Source organism: Neovison vison, chromosome 14, assembly GCF_020171115.1.
Source record: "Neovison vison isolate M4711 chromosome 14, ASM_NN_V1, whole genome shotgun sequence".
NCBI classification, from domain to species: Eukaryota; Metazoa; Chordata; class Mammalia; order Carnivora; family Mustelidae; genus Neogale; species Neogale vison.
In genome coordinates this window covers 41,850,880-41,869,241 of record NC_058104.1, presented here as the reverse complement: position 1 = coordinate 41,869,241, position 18,362 = coordinate 41,850,880, and positions in this window count along the sequence as shown.

Here is an 18,362-nt window from a genome sequence, read left to right as displayed (position 1 = left end):
AGAGATGGAAGCCTGGCTTAAGGAAGACACGAGGGGATGGCTAGGGCAGGTGCTCATACTCCACTTGGAGGAAGGAGTCTGGGCAGATGGCAGGCCTGTTCTGTGCCTCCTGTCCCAAGGCGACAGCATCTCCAAGGCCACCTGTCCCAAAGGCAGATGTGGGCTTGCCTCCAGGCACCATACCCGGAACTAGCAGATACAGCTCCCTGGAAGAAAGGGAAGTCAGATCCATCTTCCTCCAAGACGTGGCAGCGTTGGGGATGGCAGGGGGTGTGTCGGTGAAGAAGTGGGGATAGTCCCCCACAGCTCCTCATCCCAGTACACGGGCGCTTTGCAGGGATCCTGTCGCCTATCATCTCCTATGGGGAAGGCACAGGCCTAGTCTCCGAGTCCGCCTGTACGCCAGAGGTATAAGCCAAGCCTTACTACGCCAGGAGATGGTAGTTGGCATGGAGTGTCATCCAAGGCCAGGCACGCTACTGTAGGGTTGTGGCTGTGCCTGCGTAGTTCAGCCTGGCAGGGTGATCCCAGGGTGCGACCGTGGAGCCCGGGAAAGCAAGGCCCAAGAGGCACCAGCTCTCCCGCAGATCTACTTCCCTGAGGCGACAGAGCAAGTGCCCAAAGCCTTGCTGAGGAAGCAGCAGCGAAGTGCGGTTCAGGCCAAGCTGAAAACCTCTGGGAAAGCATAGCAGTCGCTGGGCAAAAAGAGTCGGTTCTGTGGGCTGCTGTTGCTGCTTGCTTTAGCCTAGTATTGGCAGCACGGTGGGAGAATCCCGCATAGAGCGAAAGCCTCTTTGCCCGGGCATCCTCTCTATCTGAGAGAGAAGTGTGGTTGAGCCTGTGCAAACAGCCTTAAGGAAAAGTCATGAAACAGGAGAGTCTGCATAGGCAAGAATAGCAGGCAGGTGGCAATACAAGTGTCACCCTCTCTGATTGCATAGAAATCAGAGTCAGTTCTGCGGGCTGCTGCTCCTGCTTGCCTAGGCCAAGTCTCAAGATGGGAGAAACCAAAATACAGCAAAAGCCTCTTTTCCCAGGCTTCTCCACTGGGAAAGCACAGCATTCGTTGGGAAATCTGAAACGGGTTTGTGGAATGCTGCTGCTGTTTGCCTGAGCTAGTCTCCACAGCACAGTGGAAGAAGCCCGCATGGAGCGAAATTCTCTTGGCCCTAGCATCCCCACTGCCTGAGAGAGAAGCATGGATGCACATCTGGAAAGGGCCTTAAGGATAGGGACACGGCTGTCACGTGCTCCCCAAGAGCAAGTCTGGGGAAGGAGCAGAACTCCTACCCAGTAGAAGAGAAGGAGCCGTTGGCCATGTTTTCGTGAAACAGTCGCAAAGCAGGAGAGCCTGCCCTGGCGAGAACAGCGGGACGGTCGCAAGACAATCGTTACCCGCTCCCTGTGCATAGAGACGGTAGCCTGGGTTTAGGAAGACACGACGGGACGGCTAGGGCAGGCGCGCATACTCCACTCTGAGGAAGGAGTCTGGGCAGAAGGCAGGACTGTTCTGTGCCTCTTGTCCCAAGGTGACAGCATCTCCAAGGCCACCTGTCCCTAGGGCAGACGTGGGCTTGCCACCAGGGGCCATACCCGGAACTAGCAGATACAGCTCCCTGGAAGAAAGGGCAGTCAGATGCCATCATCCTCCAAGATGTGGCAGCTGTGGGGGATGTCAGGGGGTGTGTCGGGGAAGAAGTTGGGACAGTCCCCCACAGCTCCCCATTCCAGTGCACGGGCGCTGTGCAGGGATCCTGTCGCCTCTCCTTTCCTAAGGGGAAGGCACTGGCCTAGTCCCCGAGTCTGCCTGAACACTGGAGCAAAAAGCCAATCCTTACTATGCCACGAGATGGCAGTTGGCATGGAGTGTCATCCTATGCCACGCATGCTGCTGCAGGGTGTTGGCTGTGTCTGCATAGCTCAGCCTGGCTGGGTGAACCCAGGATGCGACCATGGAGCCCGGAAAACCAAGGGCCAAGAGGCACCAGCTCTCCCGCAGATCTACTTCCCTGAGGCGACAGAGCAAGCGCCCAAAGCTTTGCTGAGGAAGCAGCAGCGAAGTGCGGTTCAGGCCAAGCTGAAAACCTCTGTGAAAGCATAGCAATCGCTAGGAAAAAAGAGTCGGTTCTGTGGGCTACTGTTGCTTCTTGCTTTAGCCTAGTATTGGCAGCACGGTGGGAGAATACCGCATAGAGCGAAAGCCTCCTTGCCCGGGCATCCCCTCTACCTGAGAGAGAAACGTGGTTGAGCCTGTGCAAACAGCCTTAAGGAAAAGTCTTGAAACAGGAGAGCCTGCATAGGCAAGAATAGCGGGCGGGTGGCAAGACAAGAGTCACCGTCTCTGATTGCATAGATATCAGACTCGGTTCTGCGGGCTGCTGCTCCTGCTTGCCTAGGCCAAGTCTCAAGATGGGAGAAACCAGAATACAGCGAAAGCCTCTTTGCCCAGGCATCTCCTCTGGGATATTACAGCATTCGCTGGGAAATCTGAAACGGGTTTGGGGGATGCTGTTGTTGCTTGCCTGAGCTAGTCTCCACAGCAAAGTGGAAGAACCACGCATGGAGCGAAATTCTCTTGGCCCTAGCATCCCCACTGCCTGAGAGAGAAGCGTGGATGCACATCTGGAAAGGGCCTTAAGGATATGGACACGGCTGTCACGTGCTCCCCAAGAGCAAGTCTGGGGAAGGAGCAGAACGCCTCCCCGGGAGTAGAGAAGGAGCCGTTGGACTTGTTGTCGGGAAACAGTCACAAAGCAGGACAGCCTTCCCTGGCGAGAACAGTGGGACGGTCGCAAAACAATCGTCACCCGCTCCCTGTGCGTAGAGACGGAAGCCTGGGTTTACGAAGACACGAGGGGACGGCTAGGGCTGGCGCACATACTCCACTCTGAGGAAGGAGTCTGGACCGAAGGCAGGCCTGTTCTGTGCCTCTTGTCCCAAGGGGACAGCATCTCCAAGGCCACCAGGCCCTAGGGCAGACGTGGGCTTGCCACCAGGCGCCATACCCGGAACTCGCAGATACAGCTCCTTGGAAGAAAGGGCAGTCAGATGCCATCTTCCTCCAAGACGTGGCAGCGGTGGGGGATGTCAGGGGGTGTGTCGGGGAAGAAGTGGGGACAGTCCCCCACAGCTCCCCATCCCAGTGCACGCGCGCTGTGCAGGGATCCTGTCGCCTCTCCTTTCCTAAGGGGAAGGCACTGGCCTAGTCCCCGAGTATGCCTGAACGCTAGAGCAAAAAGCCAAGCCTTACTACGCCAGGAGATGGCAGTTGGCATGGAGTGTCATACTATGCCACACACGCTGCTGCAGGGTGCTGGCTGTGTCTCCATAGTTCGGCCTGGCTGGGTGACCCAGGATGCGACCATGGAGCCCGGGAAATCAGGGCCCAAGACGCACCAGCTCTCCAGCGGATATACTTCCCTGACGCGACAGAGCACACGCCCAAAGCCCTGCTGAAGAAGCAGCAGCGAAGTGCGGATCGGGCCTACCTGAAAACCTCTCGGAAAGCATAGCAGTCGCTGGGAAAAAAGAGTCCGTTCTGTGGGCTGCTGTTGCTGCTTGCCTGAGCCTAGTATTGGCAGCTCGGTTGGAGAAACCCGCAGAGAGCGAACACCTTTTTTCCCGTGCATCTACTCAGGGAAGGCACAGCATTCTTTTTTTTTTTCTTCCAATTTATTTATTTTCAGAAAAACAGTATTCATTATTTTTTCACCACACCCAGTGCTCCATGCAAGCCGTGGCTCTATAATTCCCACCACCTGGTACCCCAACCTCCCACCCCTCCGCCACTTCAAACCCCTCAGATTGTTTTTCAGAGTCCATAGTCTCTCATGGTTCACCACCCCTTCCAATTACCCAAAAGCACATACCCTCCCCAATGTCCATAAACCTACCCCCCTTCTCCCAACCCCCCTCCCCCAGCAACCCACCGTTTGTTTCGTGAGATTAAGAGTCAATTATGGTTTGTCTCCCTCCCTATCCCATCTTGTTTCATGGATTCTTATCCTACCCACTTAAGCCCCCATGTTGCATCACTACTTCCTCATATCAGGGAGATCATATGATAGTTGTCTTTCTCCGCTTGACTTATTTCGCTAAGCATGGTACGCTCTAGTTCCATCCATGTTGTCACAAAAGGCAAGATTTCGTTTCTTTTGATGGCTGCATAGTATTCCATTGTGTATATATACCACATCTTCTTTATCCATTCATCTGTTGATGGACATCTAGGTTCTTTCCATAGTTTGGCTATTGTGGACATTGCTGCTATAAACATTCGGGTGCACGTGCCCCTTTGGATTATTACGTTTATATCTTTAGGGTAAATACCCAGTAGTGCAATTGCTGGGTCATAGGGCAGTTCTATTTTCAACATTTTGAGGAACCTCCATGCTGTTTTCCAGAGTGGTTGCACCAGCTTGCATTCCCACCAACAGTGTAGGAGGGTTCCCCTTTCTCCGCAACCTCGCCAGCATCTGTCATTTCCTGACTTGTTGATTTTAGCCATTCTGACTGGTGTGAGGTGATATCTCATTGTGGTTTTGATTTGTATTTCCCTGATGCCGAGGGATATGGAGCACTTTTTCATGTGTCTGTTGGCCATCTGGATGTCTTCTTTGCAGAAACGTCTGTTCATGTCCTCTGCCCATTTCTTGATTGCATTATGTGTTCTTTGGGTGTTGAGTTTGTTAAGTTCTTTATAGATTTTGGACACTAGTCCTTTATCTGATATGTCGTTTGCAAATATCTTCTCCCATTCTGTCAGTTGTCTTTTGATTTTGTTAACTGTTTCCTTTGCTGTGCAAAAGCTTTTGATCTTGATGAAATCCCAACAGTTCATTTTTGCCTTTGCTTCCCTTGCTTTTGGCGATGTTCCTAGGAAGATGTTGCTGCGGCTGAGGTCGAAGAGGTTGTTGCCTGTGTTCTCCTCAAGGATTTTGATGGATTCCTTTCTCACATTGAGGTCCTTAATACATTTTGAGTTTATTTTTGTGTGTGGTGTAAGGAAATAGTCCAATTTCATTTTTCTGCACGTGGCTGTCCAATTTTCCCAACACCATTTATTAAAGAGGCTGTCTTTTTTCCATTGGACATTCTTTCCTGCTTTGTCAAAGATTAGTTGACCATAGAATTGAGGGTCTATTTCTGGGCTCTCTATTCTGTTCCATTGATCTATGTGTCTGTTTTTGTGCCAGTACCATGCTGTCTTGATGATGACAGCTTTGTAATAGAGCTTGAAGTCCGGAATTGTGATGCCACCAACTTTGGCTTTGTTTTTCAATATCCCTTTGGCTATTCGAGGTCTTTTCTGGTTCCATATAAATTTTAAAATTATTTGTTCCATTTCTTTAAAAAAGATGGATGGTACTTTGATAGGAATTGCATTAAATGTGTAGATTGCTTTAGGTAGCATAGACATTTTCACAATATTTATTCTTCCAATCCATGAGCATGGAACATTTTTCCATTTATTTGTGTCTTCCTCAATTTCTTTCATGAGTACTTTATAGTTTTCTGAGTATAGATTCTTAGCCTCTTTGGTTAGGTTTATTCCTAGGTATCTTATGGTTTGGGGTGCAATTGTAAATGGGATTGACTCCTTAATTTCTCTTTCTTCTGTCTTGTTGTTGGTGTAGAGAAATGCAACTGATTTCTGTGCATTGATCTTATATCCTGACACTTTACTGAATTCCTGTACAAGTTCTAGCAGTTTTGGAGTGGAGTCTTTTAGGTTTTCCACATAGAGTATCATATCATCTGCGAAGAGTGATAATTTGACTTCTTCTTTGCCGATTTGGATGCCTTTAATTTCCTTTTGTTGTCTGATTGCAGAGGCTAGGACTTCTAGTACTATGTTGAATAGCAGTGGTGATAATGGACTTCCCTGCCGTGTTCCTGACCTTAGTGGAAAAGCTTTCAGTTTTTCTCCATTGAGAATGATATTTGCGGTGGGTTTTTCATAGATGGCTTTGATGATATTGAGGTATGTGCCCTCTATCCCTACACTTTGAAGGGTTTTGATCAGGAAGGGATGCTGTACTTTGTCAAATGCTTTTTCAGCATCTATTGAGAGTATCATATGGTTCTTGTTCTTTCTTTTATTGATGTGTTGTATCACATTGATTGATTTGCGGATGTTGAACCAACCTTGCAGCCCTGGGATAAATCCCACTTGGTCGTGGTGAATAATGCTTTTAATGTACTGTTGAATCCTATTGGCTAGTATTTTGGTGAGAATTTTCGCATCTGTGTTCATCAAGGATATTGGTCTATACCTCTCTTTTTTGATGGGATCCTTGTCTCGTTTTGGGTTCAAGGTGATGCTGGCCTCATAAAATGAGTTTGGAAGTTTTCCTTCCATTTCCATTTTTTGGAACAGTTTCAGGAGAATAGGAATTAGTTCTTCTTTAAATGTTTGGTAGAATTCCCCCAGGAAGCCGTCTGTCCCTGGGCTTTTGTTTGTTTGGAGAATTTTTAATGACTGTTCCAATCTCCTTACTGGTTATGGGTCTCTTCAGGCTTTCTATTTCTTCCTGGTTCAATTTTGGCAGTTTATATGTTTCTAGGAATGCATCCATTTCTTCCAGATTGTCAAATTTGTTGGCGTAGAGTTGCTCATAGTATGTTCTTATAATAGTTTGTATTTCTTTGGTGTTAGTTGTGATCTCTCCTCTTTCATTCATGATTTTATTTATTTGGGTCCTTTCTCTTTTCTTTTTGATAAGTCTGGCCAGGGGTTTATCAATTTTATTAATTCTTTCAAAGAACCAGCTCCTAGTTTTGTTGATTTGTTCTATTGTTTTTTTGGTTTCTATTTCATTGATTTCTGCTCTGATCTTTATGATTTCTCTTCTCCTGCTGGGCTAGGGTTTCTTTCTTGTTCTTTCTCCAGCTCCTTTAGGTGTGGGGTTAGGTTGTGTACCTGAGACCTTTCTTGTTTCTTGAGAAAGGCTTGTACCGCTATATATTTTCCTCTCAGGACTGCCATTGCTGTGTCCCATAGATTTCAAACCGTTGTATTTTCATTTTCATTTGTTTCCATGATTTTTTTCAATTCTTCTTTAATTTCCCGGTTGACCCATTCATTCTTTAGAAGGATGCTGTTTAGTCTCCATGTATTTGGGTTCTTTCCAAACTTCCTCTTGTGGTTGAGTTCTAGCTTCAGAGCATTGTGGTCTGAAAATATGCAGGGAATGATCCCAATCTTTTGATACCGGTTGAGTTCTGATTTAGGACCGAGGATGTGATCTATTCTGGAGAATGTTCCATGTGCACTAGAGAAGAATGTGTATTCTGTTGCTTTGGGATGAAATGTTCTGAATATATCTGTGATGTCCATCTCATCCAGTGTATCATTTAAGGCCTTTATTTCCCTGTTGATCTTTTGCTTGGGTGATCTGTCCATTTCAGTGAGGGGACTGTTAAATTCCCCTACTATTATTGTATTATTGTTGATGTGTTCCTTTGATTTTGTTATGAATTGGTTTATATAGTTGGCTGCTCCCACGTTGGGGGCATAGATATTTAAAATTGTTAGATCTTCTTGTTGGACAGACCCTTTGAGTATGATATAGTGTCCTTCCTCATCTCTTATTATAGTCTTTGGCTTAAAATCTAATTGATCTGATATAAGAATTGCCACTCCTGCTTTTTTCTGATGTCCATTAGCATGGTAAATTCTTTTCCAGCCCCTCACTTTAAATCTGGAGGTGTCTTCGGGCTTAAAATGAGTTTCTTGGAGGCAACATATAGATGGGTTTTGTTTTTTTTTTCCATTCTGATACCCTGTATCTTTTGATTGGGGCATTTAGCCCATTAACATTCAGGGTAACTATTGAGAGATATGATTTTATTGCCATTTTATTGCCTGTAAGGTGACTGTTACAGTATATTGTCTCTGTTCCTTTCTGATCTACCACTTGTAGGCTCTCTCTTTGCTTAGAGGACCCCTTTCAGTATTTCCTGTAGAGCTGGTTTGGTGTTTGCAAATTCTTTCAGTTTTTGTTTGTCCTGGAAGCTTTTAATCTCTCCTTCTATTTTCAATGATAGCCTAGCTGGATATAGTATTCTTGGCTGCATGTTTTTCTCGTTTAGTGCTCTGAAAATATCATGCCAGCTCTTTCTGGCCTGCCAGGTCTCTGTGGACAAGTCAGTTGCCAATCTAATACTTTTACTATTGTATGTTACAGACTTCTTTTCCTGGGCTGCTTTCAGGATTTGCTCTTTGTCACTAAGGCTTGTAAATTTTACTATTAAGTGACGGGGTGTGGGCCTATTCTTATTGATTTTGAGGGACATTCTCTGAACCTCCTGAATTTTGATGCTCGTTCCCTTTGCCATATTGGGGAAATTCTCCCCAATAATACTCTCCAGTATACCTTATGCACCCCTCTCACTTTCTTCTTCTTCTGGAATCCCAATTATTCTAATGTTGTTTCGTCTTATGGTGTCACTTATCTCTCGAATCCTCCCCTCATGGTCCAGTAGCTGTTTGTACCTCTTTTGCTCAGCTTTTTATTCTCTGTCATTTGGTCTTCTATATCGCTAATTCTTTCTTCTGCCTCATTTATCCTAGCAGTGAGAGCCTCCATTTTTGATTGAACCTCATTAATAGCTTTTTTTATTTCAACTTGGTTAGATTTTAGTTTTTTTATTTCTCCAGAAAATGCTTTTATATATCTGGAAAGAGTTTCTCTAATATCTTCCATGCTTTTTTCAAGCACGGCTAGAACCTTGAGAATTGTCATTTTGAACTCTAGATCTGACATATTACCAATGTCTGCATTGATTAGGTCCCTAGCCTTCGGTACTGCCTCTTGTTCTTTTTTTTTGTTGTTGTGAATTTTTCCACCTTGTCATTTTGTCCAGCTAAGAGTATATGAAGGAGCAAGTAAAATACTAAAAGGGTGGCAACAATCCAAGGAAAATATGCTTTAACCTAATCAGAAGAGATCCCAAATCGAGAGGGGGCAGCTCATGCTTGCCTCGCCAAGTATCAAGCTGGGAGAAACCACCATACAGTGAAAGCCTCTTTTCCCAGGCTTCTCTGGGAAAGCAGAGCATTCGTTGGGAAAACTGAGTTGCTTTGCGGGATGCTGCTGCTGCTTGCCTGAGTTAGTATCCCCAGTACGGTGGATGAAACCCGCGTGGAGCGAAATTCTCTTGGCCCTAGCATCCCACAACCTGAGAGAGAAGCATGGATGCACATCGGGAAAGGGCCTTAAGGACAGGGACACGGCTGTCACCGTGCTCCGAGGAGCAAGTCTGGGGAAGGAGCAGAGCGTCTCCCCGGGAAAAGAGAAGGAGCCATTGTCCTTGTTGTCAAAAAACAGTCGCAAAGCAGGAGAGCCTGCCCTGGTGAGAACAGCGGGATGGTCGCAAGACAATCGTCACCCGCTCCCTGTGCGTAGAAGCGAAGCCTGGCTTCAGGAAAACACGAGGGGACGGCTAGGGCAGGCGCGCATAATAAACTCTGAGGAAGGAGTCTGGGCAGAAGGGAGGCCTGTTCTGTGCCTCTTGTCCCAAGGGGACTGCATCTCCAAGGCCACCTGTCCGTAGGGCAGACGTGGCCTTGCCACCAGGCGCCATACCCGGAACTCACAGATACAGTTCCCTGGAAGAAAGGGCAGTCAGATGCCATCTTCATCCAAGATGTGGCAGCATTGGGGGTGGCAGGGGGTGTGTCGGGGAAGAAGTGGGTACAGTCCCCCACAGCTCCCCATTTCAGTGCACGGGCGCTGTGCAGGGATCCTGTCACCTCTCCTTTCCTAAGGGGAAGGCACTGGCTTAGTCCCCGAGTCCGCCTGAACGCCAGAGCTAAAAGCCAAGCATTACTGCACCAGGAGATGGCAGTTGGCATGCAATGTCATCCTAGGCCACTTACGCTGCAGCAGGGTGGTGGCTGTGTCTGCGTAATTCGGCCTGGCCGGGTGAACCCAGGATGCGACCATGGAGCCCGGGAAAGCAAGGCCCAAGACGCTCCAGCTCTCCCGCAGATCTACTTCACTGACACGTCAGAGAAAACGCCCAAAGCCTTGCTGAAGAAGCAGCAACGAAGTGCGGATTGGGCCAAGCTGAAAACCTCTGGGAAAGCATAGCAGTCGCTGGGAAAAAAAGAGTCGGTACTGTGGGCTGCTGTTGCTGCTTGCCTTAGCCTAGTATTGGCAGCACGGTGGGAGAAACCCGCATAGAGCGAAAGCCTTTTTCCCCAGGCATCCCCACAGGGAAAGCACAGCATTCTTTGGGAAATCAGAGTCGGTTCTGTGCGATGCTGATGACGCTTGCCTGAACATAGTCTCCGAAGCACGGTGTAGTAAACCCGCATTTAGCGAAATCCTCTTTCCCCGGGCATCCCCTCTACCTGAGAGAGAAGCGTGGTTGCGCCTGTGGAAACAGCCTTAAGGAAAAGTCATGAAAGAGGAGAGCCTGCATAGTAAAGAATAGCTGGCACGTGGCAAGACAATTGTCACCCTCTCCGATTGTTTAGAAATCAGAGTCGGTTCTGCGGACTGCTGCTCGTGCTTGCCTAGGCCAAGTCTCAAGGTGGGAGAAACCACCATACAGCGAAAGCCTCTTTGCCCAGGCTTCTCCTCTTGGAAAGCACAGCATTCGTCGGAAATCTGAATCGGGTTTGTGGGATGCTGCTGCTGCATGCCTGAGTTAAACTCCGCAGGACGGTGGAAGAAACCCGCCTGGAGCGAAATTCTCTTGGCCCGAGAATACCCACGACCTGAGAGAAGCGTGGATGTACATCTGGAATGGGACTTAAGGAAAGGGACACGGCTGTCACAGTGCTCCCCAAAAGCAAGTATGGAGAAGGAGCAGAACGCCTCCTCTGGAGAAGAGAAGGAGCTGTTGTCCTTGTTGTGGGAAACAGTCACAAAGCAGGAGAGCCTGCCCTGGCGAGAACAGCGGGATGGTGGCAGGACAATCGTCACCCGCTCCCGGTGCGTAGAGACGGAAGCGTGGCTTTAGAAAGAAACGAGGTGACGGCTAGGGCTAGCGCGCATACTCCAGTCTGAGGAAAGAGTCTGGGCAGAAGGCAGGCCTGTTCTGTGCTTCTTGTCCCAAGGGGACAGCATCTCCAAGGCCACCTGTCCCTAGGGAAGACTTCGGCTTGCCACCAGACGCCATACACGGAACTCGCAGATACAGAACCCTGGAAGAAAGGACAGTCAGATGCCATCTTCCTCCAAGATATGGCAGCGTTAGGGGAGGCAGGGCGTGTGTCGGGGATGAAGTGGGGACAGTCCCCCACAGCTCCCCATCCCGCTGCACGGGCGCTGTGCAGGGATCCTTTCGCCTTTCCTTTCCTAAGGGGAAGGCACTGGCCTTGTCCCCGAGTCCGCCTGAACGCCAGAGAAAAAAGCAAAGCCTTACTAAGCCAGGAGATGGCAGTTAGAATGGACTGTCATCCTAGGACACATACGCTGCTGCAGGGTCATGGCTGTGTCTGCGTAGTTCCGCCTGGCAGAGTGAACCAAGGGTGCGACCATGGAGCCTGGGAAAGCAAGGCCCAAGACGCACCAGCTCTCCCGCAGATCTACTTCCCTAACACGACAGAGAAAACGCCCAAAGCCTTGCTGAAGAAGCAGCAGCGAAGTGCGGATCGGGCCAAGCTGTAAACCACTGGGAAAGCATAGCAGTCGCTGGGAAAAAAGTTTCGGTTCTGTGGGCTGCCATTGCTGCTTGCCTGAGCCTAGTATTGGCATTACGTTGTGAGAAAACCGCATAGAGAGAAAGCCTTTTTCCCCGGGCATCCCCTCAGGGAAAGCACAGCATTCTTTAGGAAATCAGAGTCGGTTCTGTGCGATTCTGATGCCACTTGCCTGAACATAGTCTCCGAAGCACAGTATAATAAACCCGCATGGAGCGAAATCCTCTTTGTCCGGGCATCCCCTCTACCTGAGAGAGAAGCGTGGTTGCGCCTGTGGAAACAGCCTTAAGGAAAAGTCATGAAACAGGAGAGCCTGAATATGCAAGAATATCGGGCGGGTGGCAAGACAATTGTCACCCTCTCCGATAGCTTAGAAACCAGAGTCGATTCTGCGAGCTGCTACTCGTGCTTGCATAGGCCAAGTCTCATGGTGGGAGAAACCACGATACAGCGATTGCGTCTTTGCCCAGGCTTCTACTCTGGGAAAGCACTGCATTCGTTGGGAAATCTGAATCGGGTTTGTGGGATGCTGCTGCTGCATGCCTGAGCTAGTCTCCGCAGCACGGTGGAAGAAATGCGCATGGAGCGAAATTCTCTTGGACCGAGAATCCCCACGGCCTGAGAGAAGCGTGGATGCACATCTGGAAAGGTCCTTAAGGATAGGGACACGGCAGTCACCGGGCTCCCCAAGAGCAAGTCTGGGGAAGGAGCAGAACGCCTCCCTGGGAGAAGAGAAGGAGACGTTGGCCTTGTTGTCGTGAAATAGTCGCAAAGCAGGAGAGCCTGCCCTGGCGAGAACACCGGGACATTGTCAAGACAAGCGTCACCTGCTCCCTGTGCGTAGAGAAGGAACCTCGCTTTAGGAAGACAAGAGGGGAAGGCTAGGACTGGAGCTCATACTCCAATCTGAGGAAGGAGTCCGGGCAAAAGGCAGGCCTGTTCTGTGCCTCTTGTCCAAAGAGGACAGCATCTCCAAGGCCACCTGTCCCTAGGGCAGACGTGGGCTTGCCACCCTGCGCCATACCTGGAACTCGCAATACAGCTCCCTGGAAGAAAGGACAGTCAGAAGCCATCTTCCTCCAAGATATGGCTGCATTGGTGGTGGCAGGGGGTATGTCGGGGAAGAAGTGGGGACAGTCCCCACAGCTCCCCATCCCAGTGCACGGGAGCTGTGCAGGGATCCTGTCGCGTCTCCTTTCCTAAGGGGAAGACACTGGCCTAGTCCCCAAGCGGCCTGAACGCCAGAGAAATATCCAAGCCTTACTACGCCAGGAGATGTCAGTTGTCATGGACTGTCATCCTAGGCCACGCACGCTGCTGCAGGGTGGTGGCTGTGTCTGCATAGTTCGGCCTGGCAGGGTGAACCCAGGATGCGACCATGGAGCCTGGGAAAGCAAAGCCCAAGAGCACCAGCTCTCCCGCAGATCTACTTCCCTGATGCGACATAGAAACGCGAAAGCCTTGCTGAAGAAGCAGCAGCGAAGTGCGGATCGGGCCAAGCTGAAAACCTCTGGGAAAGCATAGCAGTCGCTGGGAAAAAAAAACTCGGTTCTGTGGGCTGTTACTGCTGCTTGCCTTAGCCTAGTATTGGCATTACGGTGGGAGAAACCCACATAGAGTGAAAGCCTTTTACCCCGGGCATCCCCTCAAGGAAAGCTCAGCATTCTTTAGGAAATCAGAGTCTGATCTGTGCGATGCTGAAGACGCTTGCCTGAACATAGTCTCCGAAGCACGGTTTAATAAACCCGCATGGAGCGAAATCCTCTTTGCCCCGTCATCCCCACTACATGAGAGAGAAGCGTGCTTTCGCCTGTGGAAACAGCCTTAAGGAAAAGTCATGAAACAGAAGAGCCTGCATAGGCAAGAATAGCAGTCAGGTGGCAAGACAAGTGTCACCCTCTCCGTTTGCTTAGAAATCAAATTCGGTTCTGCGGGCTGCTGCTCGTGCTTGCCTAGGCCAAGTCTCAAGGTAGGAGAAACCAGCATACAGCAAAAGCCTCTTTGCCAAGGCTTCTCCTCTGGGAAAGCAAAGCATTCGTTGGGCAATCTGAATCGGGTTTGTGGGATGCTGCTGCTACTTGCCTGAGCTAGTCTCCGCAGCACGGTGGAAGAAACGCGCATGGAGAGAAATTATCTTGGCCTTAGCATCCCCACTGCCTGAGAGAGAAGCGTGGATGTACATCTAGAAAGGGCCTTAATGATAGGGACACGGCTGTCACCCTGCTCCTCAAGAGCAAGTCTAGGGAAGAAGCAGAACGGCTCCCCAGGAGAAGAGAAGGAGCCGTTGGCCTTGTTGTCGGGAAACAGTCGCAAAGCAGGAGAGCCTGCCCTGGCGAGAAGAGCGGGACGGTGCCAAGACAAGCGTCACCTGCTCCCTGTGCGTAGAGTCGGAAGCCTGGCTTAAGGAAGACACGAGGGGACGGCTAGGGCTGGCGCGCATACTCTTCTCTGAGGAAGGAGTCTGGGCAGAAGGCAGGCCTATTTGTGCCTCTTGTCCCAAGAGGACAGCATCTCCAAGGCCACCTGTCCCTAGGGCCGACGTGGGCATGCCACCAGGCGCCATTCACGAACTCGCACATACAGCTCCCTGGAAGAAAGGGCAGTCAGATGCCATCTTCCTCCAAGATATGGCAGCGTTGGGGGTGGCATGGCGTGTGTCGGGGAAGAAGTGGGGACAGTCCCCCATAGCTCCCCATCCCAGTGCATGGGCGCTGTGCAGGGATCCTGTCGCCTTTCCTTTCCTAGCGGGACGGCACTGGCCTAGTCCTCGAGTCCGCCTGAACGCCAGAGCAAAAAGCCAAACCTTACTACGCCAGGAGATGGCAGTTGGCATGGAGTGTCATCCTAGGCAATGCAGGATGCTGCAGGTTGGTGGCTGTGTCTGCGTAGTTTGGCCTGGCAGCGTGAACCCAGGATGCCACCACGGAGCCCGGGAAATCAAGTCCCAAGACGCACCAGCTCCCCCGCAGATCTACTTCCCTGACTCGACAGAGCAAACGCCCAAAGCCTTGCTGAAGGAGCAGCAGCGAAGTGCGGATCAGGCCAAGGTGAAAACCGCTGGGAAAGCATAGCTGTCATTGGGAAAAAACAGTCGGTTCTGTGGGCTTCTGTTGCTGCTTGCCTTAGCCTATTATTGGCAGCACGGTGGGAGAATCCGGCATAGAGCAAAGGCCTCTTTGCCTGGGCATCCCCTCAGGGAAAGCAGAGCATTCTTTGGGAAATCAGAATCGGTTCTTTGCGATCTGATGCTTTTGCCTGAACATAGTCTCCTAAGCACGATGTAAGAAACCCGCATGGAGCGAAATCCTCTGCCCGTGCATCCCCTCTACCTGAGAGAGAAGCATGGTTGCACCTGTGGAAACAGCCTTAAGGAAGAGTCATGAAAGAGGAGAGCCTGCATAGGCAAGAATAGCTGGCGGGTGGCAAGACAAATGTCACCCTCTCCGTTTGCTTAGAAATCAGAGTCGGTTCTGCGGGCTGCTGCTCGTGCTTGCCTAGGCCAAGACTCAAGGTAGGAGAAACCAGCATAGAGTGAAAGCCTCTTTGCCCAGGCCTCTCCTCTGTGAAAACACAGCATTCGTTGGGAAATCTGAATCGGGTTTGTGGGATGCTGCTGCTGCTTGCCTGAGGTAGTCTCCGCAGCACGGTGGAAGAAACCCACATGGAGCGAAATTCTCTTGGCCCTAGCATCCCCAAGGCCAGAGAGAAAAGGGGGATGTACATCTGGAAAGGGCCTTAAGGATAGGGACACGGTTGACTCCGTGCTCCCCAAGAGCAAGTCTGGGGAAGGAGCAGAACACATCCCTGGGAGAAGAGAAGGAGCCGTTGGCCTTGTTGTCGGGAAACAGTCGCAAAGCAGGAGAGCCTGCCCTGGCGAGAACAGCGGGACTGTGGCAAGACAAGCGCACCCTCGCAGTGTTCGAAGAGACGGTATCCTTGCTTTAGGAAGACAAGAGGGGACGGCTAGGCCTGGCGCGCATACTGCACCCTGAGGAAGGGTCTGGGCAGAAGGCAGGTCTATTATGTGCCTCTTGTCCCAAGGGGACAGCAACTCCAAGGCCACCTGTCCCTAGGGCAGATGTGGGCTTGCCACCATGCGCCATACACGGAACTCGCAGATACAGTTCCCTGGAAGAAAGGGCAGTCAGATGTCATCTTCCTCCAAGATGTGGCAGCGTTGCGGCTGGCAGGGGGGTTGTCGGGGAAGAAGTGTGGACAGTCCCCCACAGCTCCCCATCCCAGTGCACGGGCGCTGTGTAGGGATCCTGTCGCCTTTCCTTTCCTAAGGGGACGGCACTGGCCTAGTCCTCGAGTCCGCCTGAACGCCAGAGCAAAAAGCCAAGCCTTACTATGCCAGGAGATGGCAGTTGGCATGGACTGTCATCCTAGGCAATGCACGCTGCTGCAGGTTGGTGGCTGTTTCTGCGTAGTTTGGACTGTAGCATGAACACAGGATGCGACCAAGGAGCCCGGGAAATCAAGGCCCAAGACGCACCAGGTCCCCCACAGATCTACTTCCCTGACACGACAGAGCAAATGCCCAAAGCCTTGCTGAAGGAGCAGCAGCGAAGTGCGGATCAGGCCAAGGTGAAAACCTCTGGGAAAGCATAGCAGTCATTGGGAAAAAAGAGGCGGTTCTGTGGGCTGCTGTTGCTGCTTGCCTTAGCCTATTATTGGCAGCACGGTGGGAGAATCCCGCATAGAGTGAAAGCCTCTTTGCCTGGGCATCCCCTCAGGGAAAGCACAGCATTCTTTGGGAAATCAGAGTCGGTTCTGCGCGATGCTGATGCCGCTTCCTGAACATAGTCTCCGAAGCACGGTTTAATAAACCGGCATGGAGCGAAATCCTCTTTGCCCCTTCAACCCCACTACATGAGAGAGAAGCGTGGTTTCGCCTGTGGAAACAGCCTTAAGGAAAAGACATGAAACAGAAGAGCCTGCATAGGCAAGAATAGCGGTCGGTTGGCAAGACAAGTGTCACCCTCTCCGTTTGCTTAGATATCAAAGTCGGTTCTGCGCGCTGCTGCTCGTGCTTGCCTAGGCCAAGGCTCAAGGTAGGAGAAACCAGCATACAGTGAAAGCCTCTTTGCAAAGGCTTCTCCTCTGGGAAAGCACAGCATTCGTTGGGAAATCTGAATCGGGTTTGTGGGATGCTGCTGCTGCTTGCCTGAGATAGTCTCCGCAGCATGGTGGAAGAAACCCGCATGGAGCGAAATTCTCTTGGCCCTAGCATCCCCACTGCCTGAGAGAGAAGCGTGGATGCACGTCTGGAAAGGGCCTTAAGGATAGGGACACGGCTGTCACCATGCTCCCCAAGAGCAAGTCTCGGGAAGGAGCAGAACGGCTCCACGGGAGAAGAGAAGGAGCAATTGGCCTTGTTGTCAGGACACAGTCACAAAGCAGGAGAGTCTGCCCTGGCGAGAAGAGCGGGTCGGTGGCAAGACAAGCGTCACCCGCTCCCTGTGCGTAGAGATGGAAGCCTAGCCTTAGGAAGACACGAGGGGACAGCTACGGCTGGTGCGCATACTCCACTCTGAGGAAGGTATCTGGGTAGAAGGCAGGCCTGTTCTGTGCCTCTTGTCACAAGGGGACAGCATCTCCAAGGCCACCTGTCCCTAGGGCAGACGTGGGCTTGCCACCAGTCGCCATACCTGGAACTCGCATATACAGCTCCCTGGAAGAAAGGGCAGTCAGATGCCATCTTCCTCCAAGACGTGGCAGTGGTGGGGGATGTCAGGGGGTGTGTCGGGGAAGAAGTGGGGACAGTCCCCCACAGCTCCCCATCCCAGTGCACGGGCGCTGTGCAGGGATCCTGTCACCTCTCCTCTCCTATTGGGAAGACATTGGCCTAGTCCCCGAGTCCGCCTGAACGCCAGAGCAAAAAGCCAAGCCTTACTACACCAGGAGATGGCAGTTGTAATGGACTGTCATCCTAGGCCACGCACGCTGCTGAAGGGTGGTGGCTGTGTCTACGTAGTTCGGCCTGGCAGGGTGATCCCAGGGAGCCACCATGGAGCCCGAGAATGCAATGCCCAAGAGGCCTCAGCTCTCCCACAGATCTACTTCCCTGACGCGACAGAGCAAACACCCAAATCCTTGTGAGGAAGCAGCAGTGAAGTGCGATTCAGGCCAAGCTGAATATCTCTTCAAAAGCATAGCAATGCTAGGAAAAAAGAGTCAGTTCTGTGGGCTACTGTTGCTGCTTGCTTTAGCCTAGTATTGACAGCACGGTGGGAGAATCCGCATAGAGTGAAAGCCTCTTTGCTGGGCATCCCCTCTAGGAAAGCACAGCATTCTTTGGGAAAGCAGAGTCGGTTCTGTGCGTTGCTGAGGTCGCTTGCCTGAATATAGTCTCCGAAACACTGTGTAAAAAATCCGCATGGAGCGAAATCCACTCTGCCCGGGCATGGGCTCTACCTGAGAGAGATGCGTGGTTGTGCCTGTGGACACAGCATTAAGGAAAAGTCATGAAACACAGAGCCTGCATAGGCAAGAATAGCTGACGGGTGGCAAGACAAGTGTCAACCTCTCCGTTTGCTTAGAAAAAAGAGTCGGTTCTGCGAACTACTGTTGCTGCTTGCCTTAGCCTAGTATTGGCAGCACGGTGGAGATACCCACATAGAGCGAATGCCTTTTTCCCCGGGCATCCCCTCAGGAGAGTACAGCATTCTTTGGGAAATCAGAGTCGGTTCTGTTTGATGCTGAT